Source organism: Vombatus ursinus, unplaced genomic scaffold, assembly GCF_900497805.2.
Source record: "Vombatus ursinus unplaced genomic scaffold, bare-nosed wombat genome assembly UNPS02000580.1, whole genome shotgun sequence".
In the NCBI taxonomy this organism is placed as follows: Eukaryota; Metazoa; Chordata; class Mammalia; order Diprotodontia; family Vombatidae; genus Vombatus; species Vombatus ursinus.
The window spans coordinates 15182696-15197363 of record NW_020940358.1 but is presented as its reverse complement, the minus strand read 5'-3'; positions in this window follow the sequence as shown (position 1 = coordinate 15197363).

Here is a 14668-nt window from a genome sequence, read left to right as displayed (position 1 = left end):
CGTCATTATAAAAAGAAATGGCATGTTTTATGTTTTATCATTAAATTTTCTCTACGTTGATAACTGTTCGACTGTATAGCGCCTTTGGTTTTCCACCTCTGAACCTTCCCGTGCACATAGTTAACTTGCATCAATTAGCCAAGTTATATGTTGGAGCCATTTTTCTAATATAGCTTCAGTTTGAACCTTGGCTCTACCACTTGCTTGCTGTGTGACCCTGGGAAAGTCCTACATACCAGAATCAGAAGAGTCCTCTCATCCATACCCCTCCTAACCTATTCAGGAATCTTCTCCAACATGATGGGTGGTCATCGAGCCTCTGCTTGAGCAGGTCCTGAGACAGTGAACTCACTGCTTTCCTTATGCAGCCCATTCCACTAGTCCTAAATGTTAGGAAGTGTGGGAAATGACAAGAGATGGGGGTGGGGAATAGGAAGAACAGTGGACAACACTTGGAGTTTAGTGTACCATGGCTGGAGTCAGTCCTAGATGTGATGGGCAACTGAGGCAACTCCAATCAAGAGAGGGGGGCTGCAGGGCAGGACTTCTGGAGATAAAAGGGATAAGTCCTCTAGGACTTGGTTTCTGGTCCTGGTGATAATGCTGCTGATGCTGTTGTTTCAGGTGATTTGCCCAGGGTCACATGGCTAATAAGTGTCAGAGTTAGGACTTGAACTCAGGTCTTCTGACTCCAGAACCAGTGGTCTTCCCATGGTACCACACTACTTCTTGGTACACCTGCCAGGAGTACATGTGTAAGAATCCACACTCACCTCAATATCACAATAAGAATTCAGAGGAGAACTTTAGTAGAATAGTTTAGCAGGCCTGTGTAAGTAACTAACCTTGATATAGGCTTCAAGGTTTCCAAAATGCTTTATAAATATCTTGTTTGAGTCTTACAACAATCCTGGGAGGTGGGTGCTATGCTGAGCTCCATTTTACAGTTGAGGAAAGTGAGGTAGACAGCTGCTAAGTGACTTGCCCAGTGTCTACAGCTACTAAGTATCTGAGGCTAGATCTGAACTCAGTTTTTCCTAACTCCAGGCCCAGTGCTCTATCACTGCAAGATGGCTGAAGAGTAAAAGAAAGCATGGCTGGAGCCAGACCTAGATGGAGTGGGTGACTGAGGTACCCCACCAATCAGGATAAGCTGTAACATGATGGGATTGTGGTAGATGAGCTTCAGGTTCCTCTGTGGCTCTGACATTTTGTGATTCTATGTGGGACCTTGCCCTCCACTTGTCCCAAGAGCTGGAGAACAAATAGGCAGTTTTGGGGTGGTTGGGAGGGGGCACTCGACAGCAGGACAGGACTGAGGTACGCAAGTATTATTTGGGAGTTTATAGGATTTAGAGCTGGAAGACACCTTAGGCGTCACCTAGTCTATACCCCTTATTCTACAGAAGAGGAAACTAAGACCTGAGAAGTTAAGAGATTATGTTAATATTTTTGTTGTTCAGTTGTGTCCGACTCTCCATAATCCCATTTGGGGTTTTCTTGTCAAAGATACTGGAGCAGTTTGACATTTCCTTCTCCAGCTCATTACAGATGAGGAAATTGAGGCAAACAGAGTTAAGTGACTTGCACAGGGTCACCCAGATAGCATTTGAGGCCAGATTTGAACTCAGGAAGATGAGTCTTTTTGACTTCAGGCCCGAAGCTCTATCCACTGCCCTTATCCTAATATTAAAGAGATAATAAATAGCAGAACTAGGCTTCAGACCCAAGTTGTCTAACTTCACATCCATTGTTCTTTCCAAATCGCCAACTGAAATGATACTTAAGACACTCTTACAAGCTGGTCCTTTGAAGATTGGTGTTTGGGCATCAATGACAACAACAATCATAGTGATAGTTGACATATAGTTTTATGGTTTACAAAGCACTTTACAGACATCTTATTTGATCCTCAAAACCTTCACGTGAGGTTGGTGCTACAGATATTCATATCTCCATTTCACCGATGAAGATACAGAGGCTTAGAGCTGTCAGTTAACTTGCCCTTGGCCACACAGCTGGTCAATGTTAAAAGTGGTGTTCTAACCCAAATCTCTCTTGAATTCTCTTTGTAAAGGTAGAGCCTGATTGGGAGGCTTTGGGACTGTCTTGCTCCTTGAACTCCTTGAAATAGCCTATTTTTAAGGAAGAGACCAAGGGAAGCTCATAGGTCTAACTGGGCTCCAAGAAGGGAGACAGTCAGTTCTCACTGTTTGCTGTCATTTTTTCCCTGGGCCCAGGGTGGTAGAACTGCCCAAGCCTGCCTCACACGGCCTCAGCCTTTAGCAACCTAGGTTTCTTGCACACCATAAGGATGCATCATATAGTGGGAAAGTCCATTTAATAGCATACCTTAATTCTGCCAGCATTAGAAGGCATTCCCATTACAAAGAATAATCATAAAGTTATAAAGGTTACTTTTAAAATTTCATGATGTGATTGAACATGTATAACCTATATCAGATTGCTTAACTTCTCAGGGAGGGGGAAGGGGAAGGATGGAAAGATAAAATTTGGAACTCAAAACTAAAAAAAAGTTAAAAATTGTTTTTACATGTAATTAGGGAGAAGTAAAATATTATTTGAAAAAATTCATGGTGGAGGCATGGGTGGGGTAGAGAAGGGAACAAACAAGGCCTCAAACTGTCTTCAAATAAATTTTTAGATAATGTTAATCACCTGGTGTACAAGTCATTCTCAGTGACACACTAGCAAGCTGCTGACACCCACCATGTATTTTTCCATTATCCTTTGGGTAACCTGGAAGTTTCACTAAGATCATGATGTTTCTTGATTCATAACCATGCGTCATCACTGAGAGAATGTTAAAAAGATGGGCCAGGGAGCAGCCTGGGACCATGAACAGCACAACACGGTTTCCCAAAAGTAATCTAGCTTGCTTTCTTCTTCCTGTTCCATTCAATCAACGTCTGCCTCAGTGGCCATCTACAGTGGCCAGTCTAGTCCGTATTATACCAAAGGAAAAATTCAAAGGACAGGAAACCAACTATACTTTATAATATGTGCAATACATTTTTCCTTTGTTTTTTTAACCAAAACCTTTTTTCTTTATTCTGAATTTAAATATAAAAAAACTCAAAATTATTTTAATTATATTAATAAATTATTATATTATAATCACTGCAATTTTTCCCAATCTTTCCCAGAATCTACAACTGCATGCTGTCATTTGTTGCTCCTTTTGGAGATGAAGCACCTCATTAATAATAGCTCCTATTGACCTATTGCTTTACAGCTACAGAGAGCTTTCACATACATTATCTTATTTGATTTGTGTAACAACCATTTGATTCTTATAACAACCATAATAACATTAGACCTGAAGGAACCAAGGCCTAGCCCCTTGCCTGAGGTTACACAGCCAGTGGTAAATGGTAGAGCCAGTACTTAAGTGAAGACATCTTGACTCTAATCCTTCCTAGTACGTTAACCTACAGGCACCAGGCCATTCGCCTGATACCATGAGCAGTATATCCGTGAAAGAAAAGAAGCTGAGGAATGGCAGAGGAAGAAATTAGAGGTGAGGGCAGAAAACAATAATATTTGCTCTAGGTGAGGAGGACTGTGTTCATTGAGATAGGCTGGTGAGCCTCATGACCAAAGTACATCTCTGTAGCCTATGAAGTGAGCTGATGAGCAGATCAACACGTTACATAATAACTGGTGTGTACCCCAACATTCCAGGACACTTGTCCTTGACTTCGATGTTATCTGGGAAGGAACAGGGGTGGGGAATGTATAGGGAACACAGACTTCTGAAAGAAGTGTGGGAATCTTAAGGCCCATTTCAATGCCTCTTTTCAGTCTTTCCACTCTGATGGTGAGATCTGGGACAAGGAGGAAAAGTGATTTACTTCCACCCCCACCTTCACCTTCACCTTCCCCTAAATGCATCTAATTTCATGTATGACTTTGAGCAAATCACTCTTTCTAGGCCTCAGTTTCTTAGTCACTTAAGTGCAGTGGTTGGATTAGATCATTCATTCATTTATTCATTCATTATTACTTAATCATTCAGTCAGTCCACAGTGCAGAACTGGGAGGAGGCCTACAAAGTATTGATCAGATGATTTTTCTGCCCCTAAGGAAGAAAACAGTATACAGAGCCATGGCACAAGATATCAAAATATAAGTATATTAGAGAATTATAAAACAAAATGCCCTGTGGGACTCAAGCAAGAAAAGGCTGTTAGCAGCTGGGGCCTAGGAAAGGTTCCACAGAGGAAGTGGCATTTGAGTTGGCCTTAAAGGTTGGCTGGGAATTCAACAGATGAAGAAAGAGGATATTCCAGGCTTAGGTCCCACTGTTAGCCAAGGTATGGTGACAGGAGCCCACACAGCCTTATAAGCTGTCTGCTTCCACGAGGGGACTCAGCTATGTGACCTGATTCTTGGAAGGGTGAGAAGGGAGTTGCAACAGTCTTAGTTTTGGAAGCTATGCATTATGGAGATGGTGGCATGTGCCCTCAGGGGAAACAAATGTTCTGGGCTATTAGGTAAGGGTCCTGGGATTTCATTTTATGCTAGAATGAGCCAAGCTAGAAAGTTCAGATTCTGGATGTATCTGAGTCTTGCAAAAGGATCATCATAGCTAGAACATCCCCAGGACTCAGGTGCTCAGGAAGCCACCCAGGTCAAGGCTATTCTAAACTCCAGAATGCCATGGTCTAGCCCTGCCTGGAGTATCATCATTGTAATGGATCTGATCTGTTTGTTCTAGAAGACACACATCTGGGTGTCTTCTTTTCAAAGGCAGTAATAGTTTGCCTCCTTCTCTTCTCATAGCTTTAAGGGTATGGTAAAAATGCCCTGTATGTGGAGCAAATTAGAAGAGATAGTAAGCAACCAAGAAACATTCATTAAGCACCTTCTATAAACCAGGCACTGAACTATATAATGGATACTGGGGCAGTTAGGTGGCTCAGTAGATAAGAATGGGAGCCTGAGTTCAAATCCAGCCTCAGACACTTACTAGCTGTGTGACCCCAGGCAAGTCATTTAATCATACTTGCCTCAGTTTCCTGTAAAACGATCTGGAAAAGGAAATGGTCAACCACTCCAGTATCTTTGCCAAGAAAACCCCAAATGGGGTCACATAGAGTTGGACATGACTGAAATGGCTGAAAAACAGCAATAAAAAGGGGCCATTTAGACAAAAATAAAATGATCTCTGATCTCAAGGAGCTTTTTAAAGGCTCTTTCTCAAGGGGACAGACAAAGTCATAAACCATAAACTCTGGACAAGTCACTTTATTGTTCTAGATCTCAGTTTACTCATCTCTAAAATGAGAATATTGGACTAGATAATTTCTAAGGTCTCTCCTCTTTCAACTCTTGATCTTATGAAGAGTTTATGAGTTCCACATTAAAGTCTAAATCCCCTTTAGTAACATGCTGCTTTCCTATATCATATGTGGGTAATCTGGGGTGAAATGACAGAAGAATAATAACTCCCATTTTATAGTGTTTTAAGGCTTATAAAATGATATCTTCAAAAGAACCCTGCAAGGTAATTAGTCCAAGTAGTATCAATTCTATTTTATAGAAGCAGAGGTTTATAGAAGCAGAAATGACTTGCCCACAGTTACATAGCTGGTAAGTGTTAGATGTGAGACTCATTCCTAGTTGCCTAATCCCAAATCTGTTGTTTTTTCATTATGCTCCCAATCTTGGAATTGGAAGAGATCTTAGAGTTCCTCTATGCTAATAACCCACCCCATGCAGGATTCCCTTCCATAGTCATTTGGCCTCTATTTGCATACTTTTTGTAATGGGGAGCTCACCACCTCACAATTCGGCTTTCTTGTTAGAGAGTTATAATTCCTCAACTTTTTTTTTTTTTAGAGAGCTAAAATTTGAATGGTTATGGTAGGGATTGGAATGGGTGGACAGAGGGAGGTTGGGAAACAAAGATAGGAGAAAAAATAAAAGGCTTTCCATCTGTGGATTCACAAACAATATAAAAAAGGTATTTAAACCACCCTAACCTGGGAAGGGTAATTAAATTTCTAAATTTGTCACCAATGAAAGTGGGAGCACCCTCCTAAGTAAAGCACTGGACTCTGCCCTCTCGTGAGAGCTCAGAGTGGCAGACCATGTTTGCCTGCCATGAACACCTGTCATAAACCCTTCTTTTAAAGAGGCAATTTTGGTTTATATCTCCTACCTCCCCAGGAATAGGCCTTAGCAAACAGGGCAGTCCTGATAGTGGGGTGGGGTGCTCTCCTTCCCTTAGAGGCCTAGTTCTAGATTGTACCTGCCTCCCTGCTTCCTGAGTTCTGCTGGGAACCCCCTTGCGGGAAGGGCCCTGTCAACTGACAGGCATTTTTAGAACGTAGTATAGCAAAACTGTATTTGTCTACTTCATCTTCCGATGGATTCTTCATCTCCTCACCTCCTGGTCATAATGTGATGCTGTGTCATAGATTCTCTCCCTTATTCATAGTTTGTGGGCTGGGTCACTTGATTAAAGGTCTGGAACTTTAGGGGCTAAACTATAGGGTATGAACTCGAGAGGAGGGTCCCCCAGAATCCTGGCATTGTGGCATTTTAGGAGCACTGGACCTAAGAGTTACAGGGACTGGTTTTGCATCTTTGGACAAATCTCCAAGCCTCTCTAAGCCTCAGTTTCTCCAACCAACGATGTTGGATTACATGGCCTCCTAGGTCCCTTACAGCACATAATATATGGTCCTAAAAGCCTGTGAGGCTTTTAACTTAACTTCTGGGCTTCATGTTCCTCTTCTTCAAAATCTGTATTACTTTTACTACCTAGTTCACAGGGTTGTGGGGAAAATGAAACTCCATAAATTGTAAAATGCTAGATTAAGTTACGATTACGGCCTCAATTTTAGGATTTTCCCTGGGGGAAGGAGCAGCAGGGCTCTGAATCCTCAGATAACCTTACTCACTGGCCTGGCCACACTGGATTTCTCAGGTCTTCTGGGCTGACGTGGCCTTCATCCTGCTGTGACTAGATTCTTCTTAATGAATAACTAAAAGTACCGGCCTGGACTCACAACTCCCAGGGACTTTCCTCCCTGGTGTTGGTCTGGCATGCTTTGGCACCATCTTTCTCCCTGGACAGAGCCCTAGTTGGCTGCTTCCTCTAGTCACCCTCCTTATGTCTTTCCGTTCCTTCCAAAAGTCTAAGCTTCCTGACTCACTGGGCTCCAGCACAATTAGCAGCCTCACATAGAATATTTGCTTGGAGATTTTCTGAGCTAGATAAGATCTTAAAACACAGGAAAAAAAAGAACATCAGCATTGTAAGGGCCTTTGAACGTAGAACAGAGAATTCTGAGTTGTTAGAACTGATTAGCATAGCTGGGAGGGCTCTTGGAATTATGGAATTTTGGAGGAGGATAGAGGCAGTGAATAGAGTGTAGGAATTGGAATTAGGAAGACCTTGAAATCCTGCTTCAAATGCTCCCATCTGTGTAACCCTGGCAAGTCATTTTATCTCTCTGTGCCTCAGCTTTCTCATTTCTAAAACAGGGATAACAATAGCACCTACTTCACCTAAATAAGGTGAGGACCAAATGAGTTAATGGAAAGTTATGGAAAGTGCTTTGCAAACCTTAAAGTACTATGTAAATATTAGCTGGCTAGTAGTAAAGTAGTAGCAGCAGCAACAGAAGCAGTAATATAGTAATAGCAACAGCAGCAGTAGTAACATAGCAATAGTAGTAGCAATAGTATAACAGCAGCCACAGTAGTAGCAGCAGCAACTTCAGCAGCTGTAGAATAGTAATAGCAGTAGTAGCAGTAGCAGCAATAGTAGTATAGTAGTAGTAGCAGCAGTAGTAGTATGGTAATAGCAGTAACTGCAGCAGCCAACCCTATAGTAGTAGCAGCAGCAGTAGCAGCAGTAGTAGTATAGTAGTAGCAGCAATAGCAGTAGTAGCAGCAGAAGCAGCAGTAATAGCAGCAGTAGTATATTAGTAACAGCAACACCAATAGTAGCAGTAGTAGTATAGTGGCAGCAGCAGCACAGTAGTAGCAGCAGAAACAGTAGCAGTAGTAGCAGCAGCAGCAGAAACAGTGGTAGTAGTTGTAGCAGCAGCAGTAGTATAGTAGTAGTAGTAGTAGTAGTAGGAAGCAGTGGCAGTAATAGTAGTAGTAGTAGTATAGTAAAAGGAGGAAGAAGAGGAGGAGGAGGGAGGAGGAAAAGGAGGAGGAGAAAGAGAGGAGGAGAGGAAAAGGAGGAAGAAGAAGAGAGGAAGAGCAGTATTAGAACCCCTCCCTGAACAACCACCCCTCCACATAATACCTGATAAATGTTCATCCAGCCTTTCCTTGAAGATCTTTAGTGAGGGAAGCCCACTGACTCTCTCTATTCCATTTTTGAATAGTTCTATTAATGATAAATTTTTCTTCACATCAAACCTAAACGTGCTTCTTCGAAATTTCCACCCAGTGTCCCTAGTACTGTCCGCTATGGCTAAATAAAAGCTGAATTCCCCTTCCATATGATAGCTCTTCAAAAGAGCTTGGAGACAACTACCTTGTCCATCCTAAATATTTTCCTCTCCAGGATAAACACCTCCTATTCCTTCAGCTGAGTTATATGTCATGAGATCTCGTTCATCTCTAGTTGCACTTTCCAACTTCTGACCAACTACTACTCACAGGGCAGGCAATCCAGCTTAGCTGAAGCAGCAAGGTACCCTGAGAGAGAGAAAGAAGGGGGCATGTGCCAAAACAATCAAACCACCCCCACTTCAATCACCATCTCCTTTCAGACCTTGTGGAGATAGCCCAGGACACTGAACCCAGGACCCTTAGGAATAAAAGCGCTCCTCAACCCAGCCCTGCTTCCATCCTGACCCCTAAGGCTATACTTTTAGGGAGCAACCCTATGACATTAAAGAAGATGTATTACCAACAGATTTGTCACTGAACCCTTGTATCCATGAGACTTTTCTGTCTGACTGAAACCTCTTATATGTGTTATCTCCCTATTAGAATGCGAGCTCCTTGTGGGCAGGGAATGTCTTGCTTTTCTATTTGTGTCCCTGGCACTTAGAGGGATACACACAGGAAGCAGTTAATAAGCAGTTTTCGTACATAGGAAGCCATTAATTGATGATTTTTTTTATTCATTTATCTGTTCATTTGTGAATTTAAGGCCTTCTAAAATTGTGATTTCCTTCCTCCTGACACTCCAAAATGAAGCAAAATTCTTCTGCAAGATAAACATCTCCTTTTGCCCAGGTAATGACTATCCTTTCCCTAGTCCTAGATACCATGCTTCCCTAAATGCAGTTAAAGATTTCATTAGCATTCTTGTTTGTCATATCACATTGTTGACTCATATAAAATATACATTTCATTTAACCCCAGCTATCCTGATCTTTTTTTTAATGGTAATTTTTATTTTTATTTATTTTTTTGTTTTCAACATTTACTTCCACAAGATTTTGAGTTCCAAATTTTCATCCCATCTCGCCCCTCTCCCCACCCCACGATGGCATGCATTCTGAATACCCCTACCCCTAGTCTGCTTCCCTTCTATCTCTCCCCCCCCTTCTCTTATCCCCTTCCCCTTCAATTTTCCTGTAGGGCAGGATGGATTTCTGTACCCCATTTCTTGTATTTCTTATTTCCCAATTGCATGTGAAAACATTTTTTTTAAACATGTGTTTTTAAAACTTTGGGTTCCAAATTTACTCCCTTCCTCCCTCCCCACCCACCCTCATTGATAAGGCAAGCAACTAAATATAGGTTATATATGTGCAGTTATGCAAAACACTTCCATAGTAGACATGTTGTGAAAAACTAACTCTATTTCCCTTAATCCTGTCCCGTCCCATTTATTCTATTCTTTCTTTTGACCCTGTCCCTCCTCAGAAGTATTTGCTTCTGATTACCCCCTTTCCCAATCTGCCCTCCTCTATATCATCCCCCTACTCTCTTGTCCCCTTCCCCCCTATTTTCCTGTAGGGTAAGACAGATTTTCATACCCAGTTGAGTGTGTATGTTATTCCCTCCTTAAGCAAAATCTGATGAGAACAAGATTCACTCATTCCCTCTCACCTTCCCCCGTTTCCTCTCTACTATAAGAGTCTTTTCTGTTTTTTTTGAGATAATTTACCCTGTTCTACCTCTCCCTTTCTCCTTCTCCTAATATAATCATCGCTCACCTCTTAATTTTATTTTCCAGATATGACCCCTTCATTTTCAACTCTCCCTGTGCCCTCTGTCTATCTATCCATCTATATCTATATATACCTACATTTATTTTTTTAAACTACCCTAATACTGACAAAGGTCTCAAGAGTTACAAATATCATCTTTTCATGCAGGAATGAAAACAGTTCAACCTTAATAAGTCTCTTCTGATTTTCTCTTTCCGGTTTACCTCTTCATGTTCCGCTTGAGTCTTGCATTTGAAAATCAAATTTTCTATTCAGCTCTGGTCTTTTCATCAAGAATGCTTGAAAGTCCTCTATTTCACTGAATGACTATTTTTTCCCCTACAGGATTATACTCAGTTTTGCTGGGTAGGTGATTCTTGGTTGTAATCCTCTTTCCTTTGGCCTCCGGAATATTATATTCCATGCCCTGCGGTCCCTTAATGTAGAAGCAGCTAAATCTTGTGTTATCCTGATTGTGTTTCCACAATACTTGAATTGTTTCTTTCTGGCTTTTTGTAATATTTTCCCCTTGACCTGGGAACTCTAGAATATGGCTACAATATTCCTAGGAGTTTTCCTTTGGGGATCTCTTTCAGGAGGAGATTGGTGGATTGTTTGAATTTCTATTTTGCCCTCTGGTTCTAAAATATCAGGACAGTTTTCCTGGATAATTTCTTGAAAGATGATGTCTAAGCTCTTCTTTTGATCATGACTTTCAGATAATCCAATAATTTTTCAATTCTCTCTCTTGGATCTATTTTCCAGGTCAGTTGTTTTTCCAATGAGATATTTCACATTGTTTTCTAATTTTTCATTCTTTTGGATTTGTTTTACAGTGTCTTGATTTCTCATAAAGTCACTAGCTTCTGATTGCTCCATTCTAATTTTTAAGGAAGTATTTTCTTCAGTAAGCTTTTGGACTTCCTTTTCCATTTGGCCAATTTTGTGTTTTAGGGAATTCTTCTCCTCATTGACTTTTTGGACCTCTTTTGCCATTTGGGTTAGGCTATTTTTTAAGGTGTTATTTTCTTCAGTATTTTTTTGGGTCTCCTTTAGTAAGCTGTTGACTTGTTTTTCATGATTTTCTTGCATCACTCTCAGTTTTTCCTCTACTTCTCTTACTTGCTTCTCAAAATCCCTTTTGAGTTCTTCTAAGGCCTGGGACTGATTCATATTTTTCTTGGAGGCTTTGGATGTAGGAGCTTTGGCTTCATTGTCTTCTTCTGGTTGTATGTTTTAATATAGTCTGACTTTTTTTGCGCTACTTACTCATGATCCCAGCCAATTATTTGAGTTTTAAACTCTTTGTTAAGGTAAGTCTGTTTCCAGTGTGGAGAATGTACTGTTCCAAGCTTCGGGTGTTTGTACAACTGTTTTCAGAGATACTTCAAGGGATCTGAAAATTTTCGCTTCTTCCAAGGTGCTATGATAAGGGGCGAGGAGTTTTCTCTCCACCGCCACAACAAGCTCCACCACACCAGCGTTCCTCCTCACTCCAGGACCACCCCTCAGAACTGTGACCCAGATCCAAGCACCAGTAAAGCAAAAGATTCCTGCCTCAGCACTGGCAAAGAGATCCCTGCAATCCCCTCTGATCAGCCACTTGATTCCCCCTCAGTCTGTGGGCCGGAAGCTCAGGAAACAGCCGTGGCCTCAGGCCACGCTCGAGACTTGCGGCTGAGACCTAGCTCCTCTCTCAAGGCAGTCACAGACTTTTCCCACTGACCTTCCAAGTTGTCTTTGGCATTTCTGGGTTGAGAAGTCTGGAAACCGCCACAGCTGCCCGCAATTCAGTCCTTTGAGGCCTCCTCCAGGGTTGCTGTGGCCTGCGCACCCACACCAAACTGTGCTCCTCTCCCCGCCTGGCGCGATATACCTTTCCAATCAATCATACAGGCTGTCTTTGGCTGGAAATTTGTTTCACTCTGTCTTTTTGTGGGTTCTGCTGCTTTAGAATTTGTTTAGAGCCATTTTTATAGGTATTTGGAGGGGTTTGGGGGAGAGCTCAAGAAAGTCACTGCTTTCCCTCCGCCATCTTGGCTCCGCCTCCCCAGTGGCTCCATCCTGATCTTTTTAGGATAAATTGCTGTCTAGCAATACTTCCTCAATTTTGTAAGTATGACATTGACTTTTTGGACCTAAGTGTAAAACTTTACTTTATCCTTATTACGTGTCATCTTACTAGATCTGGCCCAGCATTCCAACTTGTTGAGATCATTATCACTATCACTGACTTCTGATTTGTCATTTAGTGCATTAGTTATCCCTCTCAATTTTGTGTCATCTACAAATTGAATAAGCATGTGAATTATATGTCTTTAGGCAAGTCATTGATAAAAACCTTAAGCAGTACAGAATCAACTGCAGATTCCTGAGGCACTCCACTGAAGACTTCTTTCCAAGGAAGAATGACTATTCTTTATGCCCAACCATTCAACCATTTCCAAATCCTCCCAACTGTTTTATCGTCTAGCCCACTTCCTCTAGCTTTCCCACAAAACAATGTTAGAACAGAGAATGTCAGAACTAGAAGGGACCTTAGAGCCTTAGAGGAGGTTAGATTTGATAGTGAATTTAAAGATCATAAGATCATAGATTTAGCACTGAAGAGATCTTATAGGTCATTTTTTCCAAATCATTCATTTTATAGATGATAAACCTGGGAACCAGAGAGAGGAAATAAATAGCTCTAGCTTGTACAACTATTTAATTCCAAAGTTAAGACTTGAACCCAGGTCTTCTGACATCTAGCCCAATACTTTTCACTTGGGGTAGCATAGGTTTCCTGAATTTGAGGAAAACAGCCTGAAGACATTCCTTGGGCCTTTTCCAAATCTTGCTATTCAAACAGTTGTGGATTCATGAACCTTAGCATTCCCTGAACCTTTTCTGTCTTTGCTTGGATGGTCTTCCTTGCAATGACTTTCTCCTTTAATGAAATTCTGAAGCCCTGGCCTGAGGATGATGAGTCCAGACTCCAAGGGCATCTCATCTCCCAGTAACCCAAAGGGCACCTCAAAGATCCAGTTAATACTTTTTCTTTCATCCAGCAACCAAACCTAACAGGATTTTCTTAGTCATGTCCAGCAAACTCTTGATTCATGACTAGGGTTATGCCCTGAGGATGACATCTGGCCATTACCAACCTAAGAGAGGTAGAAAAAGATGGAAGGTTGTAGAAACATCATGGTCCATCTAGGGGGGAAGCAATTTAACCTCCAAGAAATGTGCTCCCAGGGTTTGAAAGGGAAGTGTCTTAAGTAAATCCAATGAAGGTAGACTGAGGTACAGACTCCAAGTAAGATCAATATATCTACAGTAATGCTTATAACTGTTAACAAAGCTGGTCAGGCTGGTCACCTCAGTAAAGCCTGTAACTCCAAGAGAAGGAGGGGACCCTCTTTATTGATACAAAGCAAAGAAGGGGTCTTGGTAGGCATGGAGAAAAGGTAATAGATTGATGGGTTGGGGCAGGAACATTATAATTGTCTATACCGAGAAAGATGGGCTAGCATTCAGATCAGGCCAATCATTCCCCTCTCTAAAAATTAAGAAATGTTCATTGTTTTATGGAACTCATCTGCATCTTGTAGTTTTCTCTAGGGAATCACGACTACCAGTCTTGTTGTCTCCTTGGAAGAGATGAAAAACTCCTTTAATTACACAAAGATAGGAAAGGACAGATGACATATATTTTGGGGATGGTAACAAGTTAGCCTGTTGGGTTTGACTAAGAGATATCCAGGAAGTATCAGGAGTTGGAGTGGGAGGTACTGGCATGAAAGATAACTTTTCTTTTAAATTAACTTTAAGCTACCTCAGAGAGATGGCTAAATTCCTGAACTCAGCTCAAGGACATAGGAAGTTGGCTTTAGGCAGACACTGGCCCAATTATTAATGCCAATACAGCATAAAATCAATTACATTGTAAATTCAATACAGTAGAAACTCAAAAGGAGTTCAAAGGAGCCTGCCAATGGAGGTTAGCAGATCAAATAGCCAGGAGGCCCCTGGCTTCTAAAAGGGACCTCCCTACTGACCTCAGTTTGGGGGCTGGGAACAGGCTCCTGGCAAAACAAGGCAAATTGGACTTCCCATACAGTTCCCATTGAGACCAAGACAAACAAGAGACCTTTGGGTTTTCAAGATGCTGGGACTAACACTGAAATCACAAAGACTGACCGCAGTCTTGTATAGAGGAACAGAGGCAAAGAGATGTGGAAGGCTGTGGGATATAACCTGTGTAGTTACAGATAGTAGGAGCTTTCTCTGGATGATGTTAAGGAGATAGATGATACATGTGAATTCCTAAATTTCCAAATAATAATATAAGGCAGGTGGCTCTCCACAGATGAAGTGTTCACAGAGTGTGAAACCCTTTCAGAGGTCAATAGAGCTCTTCCATCCATTATCTGACAATTCAAGATGCACAAATTGAATATTGACTTATATACTGCTAGAACTAGAAGGGACCTTAACAATTATTGAGATTGGTTCCCTCATTTTAC